This window comes from Numida meleagris, chromosome 2 (assembly GCF_002078875.1).
Source record: "Numida meleagris isolate 19003 breed g44 Domestic line chromosome 2, NumMel1.0, whole genome shotgun sequence".
Classification (NCBI taxonomy): domain Eukaryota; kingdom Metazoa; phylum Chordata; class Aves; order Galliformes; family Numididae; genus Numida; species Numida meleagris.
Genome location: NC_034410.1, coordinates 31,815,638 through 31,829,369, shown reverse-complemented (window position 1 = coordinate 31,829,369; position 13,732 = coordinate 31,815,638). Strand labels below are relative to the sequence as shown.

The window sequence follows — 13,732 nt, the reverse complement described above, 5'->3', positions numbered from 1 at the left end:
AAGGAAGGAAGGAAGGAAGGAAGGAAGGAAGGAAGAAAGAAAGAAAGAAAGAAAGAAAGAAAGAAAGAAAGAAAGAAAGAAAGAAAGAAAGAAGCTTGTGACAGCCTTTCCAAATCAGTAAGCTGGAGGCAAAGGGGAGCAGAATGGGGATTTGTGGAGGCACTGCCACAGTGTCCGGAGAACTGCATGTCACAAGTCTGATCAAGGGCAAGGCCCCTCCCAGCTGCAGCAGCTGGAGCAGCCCGAACTTTTAAAAACACCCTGTAGTTTGTAAGGAAGAGGCTCTTTGCTGCCTTTCACAATGTCCTCAGTGACATGCTGTCCCATCTGGCAGCTGTTTTGCCTTCCACTGCAGCGGCTGACACTTGTCCTGGCTAGCGACAGCTCTCCAGCTCTGCTGGAAATGCCACTGCCTCCAGGCTCCTAGAGGAGCCTTATGCCATCAGCCCTGCCCACACACTCACTCAGCCCACAATGGCATTTGTACAGCAGTCTTCGTGCAACGGCCTTTGTGAGGGCCCTGGTTTATTGGGCATAGTGGTGATGTGGTGATGGTTGGACTAGATGATCTTGGTGGTCTTTTCCAACCTTAATGATCCTATGATTCTACAAAACTGTGGAGCGACATGAGACATCTGCAGAAGGTCCCGCTGCCTGCTACTGTGGATTAGGGGAGGACTTTTCTACCTTCAGCTGCACGTGCAGAACACTTAAGTTAAGTGGGGTTTAGCATTAGAGAGGTGAGGGCCGGACCTGGTGTTGTGCTCTACTGCCCTATGGCTGCATCTTCCTCCATGCCCATGTTCTTCAGGGACATTCAGTCAAACAACCCCAGTGGAGTCAGCCACACACGCAGGTAAGGTCATCCGTACTTTTGCTGACTGTACCCAAACATGCAGGAAATTGCAAAGATACGACTGTCTACACAACATTCCACGTGCCATGTGGTTGAGATCTGGGTCCATGCTTCTCTTGCCAGGCAAACTTGGGGTTGGTTTTGTTTTCCTTGTGTGTTTTTGTGTGTTTGTGTGTTTTTCACTGTGGTTTAGAGAGCAAGTCCTGTCCACAAGTCTCTTTCCAGTGAAACAAGAACACCAGCATTTTCAACTGATGTTTTTGGAAAGAGGCAGAGTCCTATTCTATTTGAAGGAGGCCCCAAGGAACCCAGTGCTTTTTTGCCACTAAAAACTACTTGGGTTTTCTTTTCCCCTTTTCCTTATTTATCTTACTCTGGCGGCCAGAGATCAGTTCCCAGCCCAGCCATGGGATGCTGCTGTGATTCTGGTTAAGTCACTCCCATCCTCCATTTCCCTATCTGCACAATGGAGACACTGCTTCCCCGTGGGAAGCTCAGGATGACAAATTCCACCCCTCCAATCTCCGATGAGGCTCCCTGCTAGATCTGTAACTTTGTCTGCAGGCAAGGGAGGTCATAATTCACCTGCCCACCTTCGCAAAGCTTTTTGAGACCCTTACTTGATAAATGCTATCCCCAAAGGCCAAGGGATCTGGGGAGCGAGGAGGAAAGGGGAAGGCGAGGTTTATGATGTATTTATTAATTCCAGCCCACGCAAGAAGCCTCCTGGTGGGGAGGGGAACCAAATGGAGCTTTCTTCCCATGCTGATGAAATTATTGGGATTACATTTGCAAAAATAATAAAAGGTTTGGAACATCGGTTGGCCTGAGGCCCGAGCCAGGCTTCATTTTTTTAAGCGTTAACTCCTGATCAGTTACCCTGACCCTCAGTGGTTCTATCTTGCCCATGCAGATTTACTGGGCAATGTTACCACAGGTGCTGTAATACATATGTAATAGGGGTTGTCACTGCTCGTCAGCTTTTGAGGTAAGCTGTTTCCTAACAGAATTTCAGCTAGAGATAATAACTGTGTTTCAAAGCAGATGGTCTACCTGAATGTAACTAAGGAAAAAGTACTGGACTGGTTTCCGGGGTTCCGTAAAGACGCTGCGGCGTGGCTGGGCCTCCTACAGCCGTCGCTGCGCTTCCCACGCAGCGCTGCAGGAGAAAAACGCAAAGGAAGACAGAACACGGAGGCGAAATGAAAAACACAGAGCCGCGCGCCGCGCCACCCTGCGCCGGGCCGTGCCATGCCGCGCCGCGCCGCCACCGGGGGGCGCTGTCCCCATCGTCTCAGCCAGGTGCTCCGCATCAGCCACCAGGTGGCAGCACCGCCCCGCCGCCGCCTCCCGCCGGGCCGCTCCGTGTGAAGCAGGAGGTGCTGTCACTCTGACTTTAAGAGCGTGGGTTTGTGTGCCGGGAATGAAGCGCTGCTTTAATTACATCACATGAGGCAAGCAAATACGTTTGCAAATGAGGAAGAGATATCAGTGTAGGTAAAGCTCTGGCGGGATGAAGGATTTGGCCCAGGTATTAGGAGAGCACTGCCCAACATTTATTGCAGCGCCAGCACCTTTTTACAGGCTGAGTGGACTCGTCCTGATTCACAAAGCACAACAATGAAATATATCCCCTGACTGGTCACATGTAGACCTGCTGTACCCCTGGCTGGTCCTAGCCATGAGCAGGACCCATCAGGTGTCTGTCACAGATGAAGTTCACATACCAGGAGTTAAGGAAACCAAATAAGAGCCAAACTGGGCTCGTCATACCATTCCATGGCTGCTGCTAAGGGATGTGAGACAAACCATAGACTGCACACAGCAGAGGAGGTTGAGGCCAGCTCCTCTGGACTCTGGCAAGCTCTGCTGTGCGCTGTTCTCCCTCTGAGATACAAAGATTTCCTCAAGAAGTGCCTCATTCTGTGGAAATGTCCAGATGCTCTGCACATGCAGCAGCACAGTACTGCAATGCCGCAGGGCAGCAGCCACATGGTGGCATTAGTCAGAGGCCCCAGGTGCGTGTCTGAAAGCATAAAGGTATCATAAACCAGGCATATATCATAAAATGTTGGTACTCCTTGGAGCAATGGGAGGTAAAGGGTGGCACTAGGGAAGCAATATTACTGCTATCAAGCCATTAGCCGACAGCATTTGTAAGCAGACATTACATGTATACAGAAAGGGGAAATATATAGGCAGAGAATAAGCCACTCCTTGTGCTTCTTTGATGGGAACATTTTTGCCAGTTCACCTTTGACCATAAGTGAAATGTGCCTTCCTAGAATAAGCAGCTTGGTGAATAAGCCATGGCTGAGTGCACTCATGTCACCACCTGACATTAGACTGCAGTGAGAGGAAGTAACATTGCCCATTGTCTCCACTGAGCCTTCACAAATCTTTTATGCAATGAAAGGTGTAGTCTGTCAACATACCTAAAAGCCTTTCTCAAAGGTAGTGCTAGACAGTCAAATCAGACATTGAACTCAACAGGGTACTGGAGGCAGTAAAATTCAAAGTACTTTTGGACTGGAATTATCATCAGCTGCAAATGCAGCAGCAGATGAATCCTATCTGCTGAGGGAGGAGAACAGAAGTTGAATTGTTTTTTTTAGAAGTGCTAAGCAATTTCAGAGCTGATGTCGTGGTACGGATCATCTCACTGAACTCCACATCCAGACAGTGGGCTTCCATTTCAGTAAATGAAAATGTAGTCAGTATTGTCAGTGAACTATAGGTTATTATTTTCTTGATCTTAAAGTAGTTCTCCAAGCAAACTAGATGTGCTTTTAAATGACTTCTTCTCCACCAGCTGTTCAAGGATCTGCAAGGACCATGTTCATCTGTACACACTTACACTGCAGTTGTCTAAACTTCAGAGAGTCTCCTCCTATGTGGCGTGTCCATACTTACTCCACCAGAAAAAGACCTAATCGTGACAATGGCCACAGCCCAAACTGCAGTATCACTGATGGTGTCTACAGGCTTAGCGTAATTGTGAGAGACAAACCAAGAAGGCAGAAAATAATAGGTCTAGATGGCCGACACACACAGATTTATAGAGCAAATCCAGAGCTAGAAATGATGAGTACAGCCCTTTACTGCTATCCGTTGAGACTTAGAATGGTGACACATAGCAAGGACCAACAGGACACCACTCAGCAGCCCACTGATCTGCAGTAGAGATGTGTTGCAACCTAGAGCTATGAGTTTAGGCAGTAACAGCTTGTGTTTTTTACTACTGGTTTGATCCTTTTTGTGTCAGCCAACAAGCAAGGAACATGTCCACTTCTTTGGGCCAGCTGAGGTTTCTTGCCAAAGTACAGAGAATCAGGCTGTGCTGCCCAAAAGGATTTATGCTCCTGCAAACACTGTATAACTCTATACATCTCTTCTCTGTTATGTATTTATATGTCTTGGCTGAAACACAAGAGTTTCTTCTGTAAAGATGTGGGGGTTTGCTCAGATTTCGTATATTTAGTTGAAAAAAATTTGGAAGTGCTGATGCTCTGATATTCCGTTCTCTCCATGTATTTTTGGTGATAGTCATACATTGGCACCAGTTCAAAGGACAGCCAAATCCAGTGGAAGAGAAGGAACCCGTCTGCATTTCTATCCATTCCAGCCTGCTTTTTCTTCTTTCCCTGGCCATGTCATTCCAGCCCTCTGTTTTGCAGGTTTTGGTCCCATGAACATCAGTGTCAGTGCATGGCAAGTGATGGGAGTATGTGCCAAGAACGGGGGCAGTGTAGGAAGAAAAGTACAATTCTCTTTTGGCCAGAGTGAAGTTATTTCAGCTCACTGCATCACCTGAAGCCATATGTACCCCTAAAGCAGACTGACTGGTCAAAGCTTGTGGCAGCAAAGCACATAAATCTAAGCACATGAATCGTTCCTTTTCGTCTTCAAGACTCAGATGCTTTAAGTTCAGCATGTGTACTCTGCTCAGCTGGATGAGAAATTAAATCAGCTAAGCATGGGGTTCAGAGTACTGGTCTCATTAGTAACACAGGGCTCAGTGCCGCAAGGGTTCATTCAGCTCTGTTCTTCTGAGATGCTCTCCTTCAGGCTTCAGTGTGTGAAGTCTTTTTGTAGAGAGGTCCTTCTGTGGGTGTGAGACGTATAGTGGTCTGTAAAGAGTTGGTTTCCTTTTAAGACACTCTGAGACAATCTGTGAATTTCTTTACTTGCGTTTGTGTGCAGTTACCCATGCATATAGATACACTACAGTTCTAAGGCTTGCCAATACAAGTGTGGGATTTACATTTCCCAGTCTTTCTGGAGGTTGCAAAATGTTAAGCATTCTCAACAATTCTGAAGAAAAATGATGTTTTGTGGTATTACCAAAACCAGGTGTTCTTTGCCACAAAATGTCTATTCCTTTCCTTCCCTGCAGAACTATCTGTACTCGAGCAAAGCAGCAAGATTGTCCCACACCCTGGCTTCAGAGATTAGTGCTCCTAAGGTGAAAATCGGCAATGTGCAGAGTTAACTCTAGCCTTGGAAGCCTGCTGGATTAAGCGATGGAAGCAGACAAAGAGCCACTTAGAAATGCCATGGGTGACAATAGTCTGTGGTGGGTTCATTCATCCTGGGGTAGTACTGTATGTGGGAAGAGAGTGCTGGCTAACAATGCCACAGCTGCTCTCCCAACCCACACGCTGGTCGTGTGTAGGTCCTCTTCAGCACAACAAAGAGGAGAGCTGCTGAAATAGTTGTCTTTCACTCCATTGAAAATGGCTACAAAGCATTAAAGCCTGGCTGAGTGAGAAGGTCTCACCCAAGTCAGTGTGAGGGTGTTAAGATGCGCAACTGTTCAGTGTAAATTTTTGGACAGAGAAGGTTGTTTGCAGATTGTTCTCTATCTGAAAGGACAACATTAACAGTGTTATGCCATCAAAACACTGTATGTGCGATGCTTGTGGAGTGACTGAGAGGTTTATTTAATACAAAATTCAATAGTTATGCTATTATTGCTATTTTTTTTTACTCACTGGCTTAAGCGCTTGTTGCATATGCATTCTATATGAACTTCCAGGAATTGTTTACGCAGTTTCTCATGGAGACTTTTGAAGGCTTCCCACATCAGTGAACAAATACCAGGAAATGTCGTTTTCTGCTGCTGGCTAAGCTGGTCAAATGTGACTTGAATCTTCATATATGCCATAAAGAATAGCATTTCTTCCTATGTATACATACAAACAAATATATTCACTTCTATGTGCACAGACCCAATTTCTGCAGCTGCATGTGAAAACTCACAATGAATGTTCCTAGGAGAAGAAAATGATCTTTCTTCAAGATATTCTACACCTAGGGGTATTTCACTGTAAATTATTATTCTGAATGGTGCCAGATTTTAATGAAAATAATTAAATAATAATGAGAAAATGTATCATGTAATATAAAGCATCATGCAGTAATATCATGAAGACAGCATATGATCACATGCACGCTTTTCTTTGTCGTCAATGTTCTGTAGTATTGGATCTAAAGCTGTAAGCCATTCTCATATAAGATTCATGCACTAGTTTCAGGGCATGTTTTGTACACACTGCTGCGATCTCAGGCTTACTGTCTTGGGATGATTTGACAAGCTTATCAGTTCCAATCACCTGCACAATGGTGCTGCCACACAAAGAGGCTCTCTCCTAAATTTACTTTGTGATTATTTTTCCTTCTTCTATACTGTGAGCTCTAAAAATAAGAATAAATGGAATTCCCGGTTTCCAAAGTCAAAGAGAGCGTGAATTGATATTGCCCACCGAAATGCAGTGAGACTAAATCAATAACATCTGCAATAAGGCATAATGAAGACAAAATTATATCTCAGCTTTCCTGAACAGCTGCGAATCTATTTTTAATGATCCTCATTTTTGGCAGTCAGCTAAACAACTTTTAAAATGTCCTAGAAAATGGATTGTTAAGTAGATCAGCAATGCAGAACACTGAGATGCCATTAATTGCAGCTTCTTCTGTGTGGTCTTTAATACTTGGCACGAAAACACCCTCACTCTATGGCTAGACTTGAAAACATATGTGGCACCCTAGGGTAGGTGGAAAAAAAAGTGATTTTAAATAGGTGACCTGAGAAATAATGTGGTGTGATTGCTACCACTGATTTGTATTTTCTTTAGGTAGAGTTTTTAGGGAAACTCTATCTGTTTTCACAGGCTTTCCCTATCATTCAGTGATACCACTCTGTATGATGACAGCTCAGTACACTGATAACCAGGATCCTCGGCTCGTCTTCTCAGGTTCTCAGCATGGCTCCTCATTCTGGAAAGGCTAAAGGAGTCAGTTTTCTCCCAGGACTGATGGAGTTCATCAAAGCAAGGTTCACCGTGGCATTTTGAATCTCAGTGCAGTGTGTATTTTTAAAAAAATACAAAGTATACAGTGACAGTGGAGGTGGTGAAAAAGAGTGGTGGACTGAGAGGTGTATTTGGTTATTCTTTGTATTAAGTCACACCTAGGTCATGCTCATCTAGGTTGAACAATGTCTTGTAGCAAGCAAGAAAATGGGGAAAGAAATTCCCCGGTGATGTTGCACAACATGAATCAATGAGGTTATTGTGGGGCTGTGATTGCATGCTGATTTGAACAATGCTGAACCCCCTGTCTGCTGAGCATTGCTCTTCCTTCAGCCTAGCAATGAAATAGAGTTTACATTTATCAGTCCTGTCTGGTGCAAACTTAATATTACTGATCACACTTGTCCTGCTGTTCCACAAACAGCGTGCTCCTTCCCTAGTGAATGTATGGTCCAGAGATAAGTCTCCGTACTGCTCTTTGGAAGACTCTTGGTGACTTCTAAGTACATGCGTGGTTTCTTCAGCAGATCTCTTTCCCTGGAAAGACTGGGGAGCGTGGGCATGACACCATGCTCGCAGCAGCTGGGTTGGTATTATGGAACATGCTCCTTAAAGTACAAACATGTGAATGGCCATCAGAAACAAACAGCAGAACTTCGCTCATCTGCTGGTGATTTGTTGTAAAATATCTGGTAATTGATCAGACAAGGGAAGTAAACATCTGAACTCAAACTTCATTCATGTACACTTGAGAGCTGTCATTATGGCACTCTCATTTACTGTCATATCTATTCAATTGACCCAGTATCTCCCCTGGTAGATTTTAAGCATTCCTTGCATTCGTGTGCTATGAAGCACTTTTGTGTCGACCTTCATTCCATGTAGACTTCCAGTCTCATTATTTTGCTTGGATGAATGTTGCTTGGTTTCAGGTTGGTAAAGTCAAGAAGCTAGTCTGTAGGTCATCTACTTGCACTTGTGGTATGCTACCTTTTCAGCAAAGAATGACTTTTTTCCTGATTTTCATCTCTTTCTGATTCCTGCTTCATGCCGTTCCAGTGTTTTTCTGATCACATTTTGAGAAGTGAATTTCATGGCAGAGGGAATGCAGTACTCCTGAAATGGCTCCTCAGTGGAAAAAGTACTCCATATTTGTCTACCATATTTATCTTTGAAATCACAGCAGAATAAAAATACTCTTTGCAGGGTAGGAAGGAATATTAATCTTTCGAGCTTGTTTTTCTGAATCCTCAATGCCTTTGTCTCCTCCATATCTGGATAACTAAGAGCTCTGTTTTCATGTTTGGAAAGCAGTTGCTATGGTCTAAGTTGATTAAGCAGGTTAAGGAAAGACCACACAGGGCAATGTAATGAGGATTTTATTTTTACTTCTTTTAAACACAAGTTTTCCACTCTTTGTCTAAGCAAAAATAGCACAAACATATATAGCTTGTTTCTTAGTGGCAAAACATCATAGCTTTCCATAGATGGGGTATTTTTAATAGGCATTTAACAACTCATCTGGTTACCCAGCAATAGAGCCCTTCTATCTGTCCTCCTCAGGCATTTCTTAAGGACTAGATCAGATTATCTGTTCTACTCTTCTTTCCCCTCAATCTGCTCCCAAGTCACTCTGAATTCAGCTTTGCCTTTGCCTTTTGTTTTTCTATTTACCACTGGCAAGTTCCTCTGCAAACCTTTCACTGCGTCTCTCCATTTGGACTTGGAGTAAACATGGCCCTGCCATTTTTGATAACTTTATTCTTGTTATAGGAAATTAAAAACAGGGCCAGTAATTCCTGAATTACAACCATATAATTGGAAAGAGAATGCATTATGTATCAGGAGAGTGATAACTGGAGTATTTTGAAGGAGAGGACAGCAAAACTGCTTAAAGACATCAGGCTGCATATATGATATCTCACAGAGGAGCATTACAAGGTATAGTTCATGAATCAGAGGAACATCCCTTTGTCTCTGGAGAATTTTAATGAAGAGAATGAAATTCCCATCATGTCTAAACCAGAAATTAACATGCATCACTTTTTTCTTCCCATGGCTCTTACTGCCAGCTTCAGCTATTTTGAAATATTTGGGGCCAAAGCAGGAGCAAATCTCTAGAGGGAAGAAAGCTATTAACATCTCCAATAGTTCACAACACAGCTTTGTTTCTTGAAAGGCACAGATACAGCAGGAGGTGCTCTGTGTGGCTGCATGATGGCTGCGCTATTTTGAAATAACGGCCTCTGGGGCCCTGAGCCTATGAACCATTTCTCACATGGCCGAAAGACCCCTGGGTTGTGTCAGAGCTCCTTGCAAGAGGCAGGGCTCACTGGACACCGCTCTCTCCCGCTCTGAGAGTTGCCAGTAGGAAATCTATAAGGCTGGTCCAGATTTTGGATCAAACTGATAAAATGAATTTTACTAGGCTTTGTGGCTGGCCTATGCAGTTCAAGTGACTTTTTACTCAAGGCTAGGCCTGAGTTCATGCTACCTGCTGAAGAGAAATGGCCCTTTAATCTTTTTTGACAAAATCTTCTCAAACTGACCTTTCCCTGCTGCACCTGTATCTGGAGCAGTTGATAGGAGTTGTGGATTTTAGTGAAACGCAAGAGCATACAATTATAAAGTAAGGGTGGATAAAATGGGACCTCAGCAGTGATTCCCACTTTCTTTCATTTAATACACATTCCAAATCTGCTGTAGATCTTACATAACAATCTAAGGCAATGCAGGGGAACTCTGATGCCAGTATAGCTATTTCATATTGGAATTTGCTGTATGTTTCGGTATGTGAAAATAGCAAACTATCTCCACTAATGCATTTACTCTATTTTGATGAACCAATTAAGTTGATCTCTTTAGTGCAGATAGCTGTACGGGGCACAATTTATGTGTATGTCATATTTGCATGTTAATGACTGTGAGTGTTCTCCCGGATTGGCCCTTGAAAGCAGAACATGTAGATTCCATGTTCATGAGGTCAAAATTAACAATAATTTAGTGCTCACTGCATGCTGGTAAACATAGAGGAGCCAGATGTATGACATGGGCATTACATGTGGAAACTGGTATGTAAATAGTTCACAAAAAAAAAAAAAATCTGAATAGGTTTTAAATAAAAATAGATATGGAATTACAGGATCACGGAACCTGTTACTTTTCTATGGAGAAATGGCTTCCTTTTGTGCATTTTCATATCATACCCTTAGAAAGAGGAGGCTTAAAACACTCAAAACATTTAACTTAGTTCTTAGTTCCCTATCAAATGCTATAATCTCATAAACTAATTTTCCGTACCCAAATTTAAAAAAGGGTCTATTTTAAATTACATATTAAATGTTATTAATAGTTTAAATATTTATTTTAACTTAAAATTCAAGTGAGACTCTACATCTGCTCTTCAATGCAGCTTCCACTTTTGGTTATTTTGTATAATTATTTCCTTTAATTTTAAAATATTTCCTTTTTCTGCATGAGAGATCCACATAATCAGTAAAGGAAACTAACCGAATATGTGGATGAGAGAAAATTATTAGAGGCAAAACGGTGTCGAGTTAACTCATGGTACAAGTGAAATAACAGAAAGCCATTGTTCAGCTGTAGGAGGAATACGATTGTGTGTGGTAGGCTACAAATTTCCATGCTGTTCAGGAAAAATGCGATTTTTAAATCCAAGTGTTGCTTTTAATTTGGTGCACTCAAAATTTGCCTTTCAGAAGAGCAAGGCAACCCTTGATTTAACTGCGTTAACATATAATCCTAATGTAAAAATCAGGTACTTGGGTTGTACTTTGACTGTGGTGTCCCTGTTGGCAAACAAGAGATATTTGTCCTTTTACAGCAGTTTAATTTAGGACAACCGCTGAGATTTCACCTCCAAATAACATGCTTGTAACATGTCATCAAAACACCTGGCAAGGCTGGAATAGCCTTGTAATCAAACACTTCATGATTTAAAACAAAATTAAAAAAAAATAATTGCTGCTTAATACTGCCAGGAGGAATGTTAAATATGACCTACCTAAAAGCTTGTGTGTTTTTAAATAATAATAATTAAAAAACAGTACAGGATATCTGTGTTCCTTCATGTTTCTACTGGTAACCCCATGGCTAAGTCAAGTAATGATTGATTTTGAGAGAATTATAGCTATTATAAACTGTAATCAGCAGAGGATGAGAATAATTACGCAGAGAAAGGGAAAACGGCTGAAACACGGCTGAGCAATATTCTGATTGATGGCAAAGTCATTTCCTGGCTGTTAATGACTGATTTTTCAACAGTCAGCACAAGCGCTAACCCTGTGGGGGAAAAGGGAAAGGAATGGTCATGTTATAAAGAGAGCTACTGTCCTCAGCTTATCGTTTTAATTAGGAATGGGTGAGTGGGCTTGGGGAAAAAATAAAACATTGACTGTCGTTCGGGACCATCTCTGCATGACAAGGCTGCAGCGTGGGCTGAGTGCTCTTGGAATTGCTCTGAGTTGGCTCTCGGCTTGCCCTGGAAGTGCCCAATTATCCTTCACCCCATTCAAGCTCCTGAACTCCCAAGTCCTGACAAAATGTCCTGGGGAGGGCCACATTGTAATGGGCAGGAGTAGAGTTAAATGGCACAAACAACAGAAATCTCATCCCAACGAGACCTTGAGATGATCTAGCTGATCTGAAAAGTTCTCCGTTGATGAAAGCTCAATTGATCTACCTTTGGAATTTCGATATTGTGCTCCCCAGGTGCTTTGAGGATCCTCAGATGAAGCAGGTAGCAGAACCTTGTGTCCTGTCTGCAAGCGTCCCTCCTCAATCGCTCACATCTGCTTGCCTCCAGCCCTCTGACCTCTCTCATTCTGCTCTCAGGAGAAAGGCATGTCCCCTCCAGAAAGGCTAATTACCTGCCCCTTTCCACATTTCTGTGTGCCTGCACATGTGCTGCCGATATGCACTCAGGGCACAGCGAGCAAGCACAGTGGGGAGCGGGATGCTGAGCAGAAAATAATCACTCTGATCTCACAAAAGTTCCCAGAGGAATGTCTGAGGGGGATGCATGTGTGTTTTCTAGTCCTAAAATAATTTTAATTTCTGTTTTATGCTGCATGAGGTCATGAAGTGGACAAGCCTTCAGAGCACTGTGCTCCAGTTGACAGCCGTGTGCTCTCTAAACTCTGACACTTCCAAATAAGAGCCTAATTTATCTTATCAGTTACAACCATAAAATAGGATAAGTGATGGAAATGGATTAAAACCCATAAAACTGAGGGAAGCAAGACAGCCGTGATGCAGGAAGTGACAGACACTGCCCTGCGGGGTCCTGCTGACTTTGAAGAAACTTGTAGATAGTTTACTGCTGGCTCCATAAAGTGTCTCTTGTCACGGTAACATTCCCATCAGTTTTTGAGCATCCAGAGAAGCTCAAGGAACGTGCTTTCTCAGATTCCTCTTTCCTGTCTTGGTGCAAAGATGACATAGGTATCAGCTTTTGAGAGCCAGAAAGCCTGGCTGTATACTGAAATGTATATTTGCCTGCAGAACTGTGACAAATGCTTCTACAGACAGTTTTCCATCTGCCCAAGAAATTATGCCCATGTAATGCCTAACATTTCTGGCTGATTTCAAAAGCAGCATGGAAAAACCTAGGTGGTGGATTTTCAATTAATTGCAAAACTCCAAAATGTCCACAGTTTATAGTCCTTATTCTAAAGGATGTAATGCCAGCTTGATATGAGTGCTATTTCACTGACGTTAGTGGAGTTATACCAATCAGTGGAAACAGTTGGAGTGTAGAATGCAGTTAGCAGCTGTATCTCCTCCCAACAGCAGGTCAAATGCATCTCAGCAGTCAAAAGTAGCAGAAAGAGGGGAGATCAGCAGAACGAATGTTAGAAACATAAAGTGTATGTAATTTAGACTTAATAGCATTAGGATTGTTCATTAGGGACAGTAAAAGAGACAAATAAACAGACAGAGAGAAAGATGGACTACTTACAAGCAGCATATACAATGGAGTAATAAATCCTTCCACTGGCTCACTGAATAGGCTGTGGTTTCCCTCTTCTTTAGCTTCTCAGACATTTCTCCTGAACTCTCCATACTACCACAGAAGCCTGCAGAACATTGTCCAAAGGTGGGACTGACGATCCTCAATTTTCCTCCAACTCCATTTACTAGCAGTTTAGATCCCTGTTTAACAACCTCTTTGCTTTGGAGATGCTGACAAAGATTTGGATGAATGCAGGAGGTTGTAGAATTCCTCTCCTTTTATTTCTCTATTTTTTTTCCCTTCATGCTCATTTTGTGGACATGATCTCAGAGTGAAATATTGAGCAATGTGTGGGTCACAGGCAACTTATTGAACCCTGTGCTTTCAATAACTTTTTAGTAGGGAAGAGGAAACATGAAGGCTAGGATTAGTGTGCATCAGTTTGCCTCCTGGGTTTATACTGGTCCAGATCTTTTCTCTCCTACTGTATATTTGTAGTGAGCATTGCATTTGAGGAAATTATGCCAAACTGAAAGCACACGGATAGACCAATAAGTGTTTAGTAATAAGCATATATATCTTGGTGAA

The 13,732-nt window shown here is 42.8% G+C and overlaps 1 long non-coding RNA gene across 3 annotated transcripts in view; it reads right to left on the bottom strand.

Moving 5' to 3' along the window:
- LOC110394220 overlaps positions 1-13,513 on the bottom strand; it is a 40,440-nt gene extending 26,927 nt beyond the window's left edge. For all 3 annotated transcript variants that reach the window (XR_002435458.1, XR_002435456.1, XR_002435457.1), the window contains exon 1: positions 13,151-13,513. This is a non-coding gene — a long non-coding RNA (uncharacterized LOC110394220). The remainder of the gene's footprint in view (positions 1-13,150) is intronic.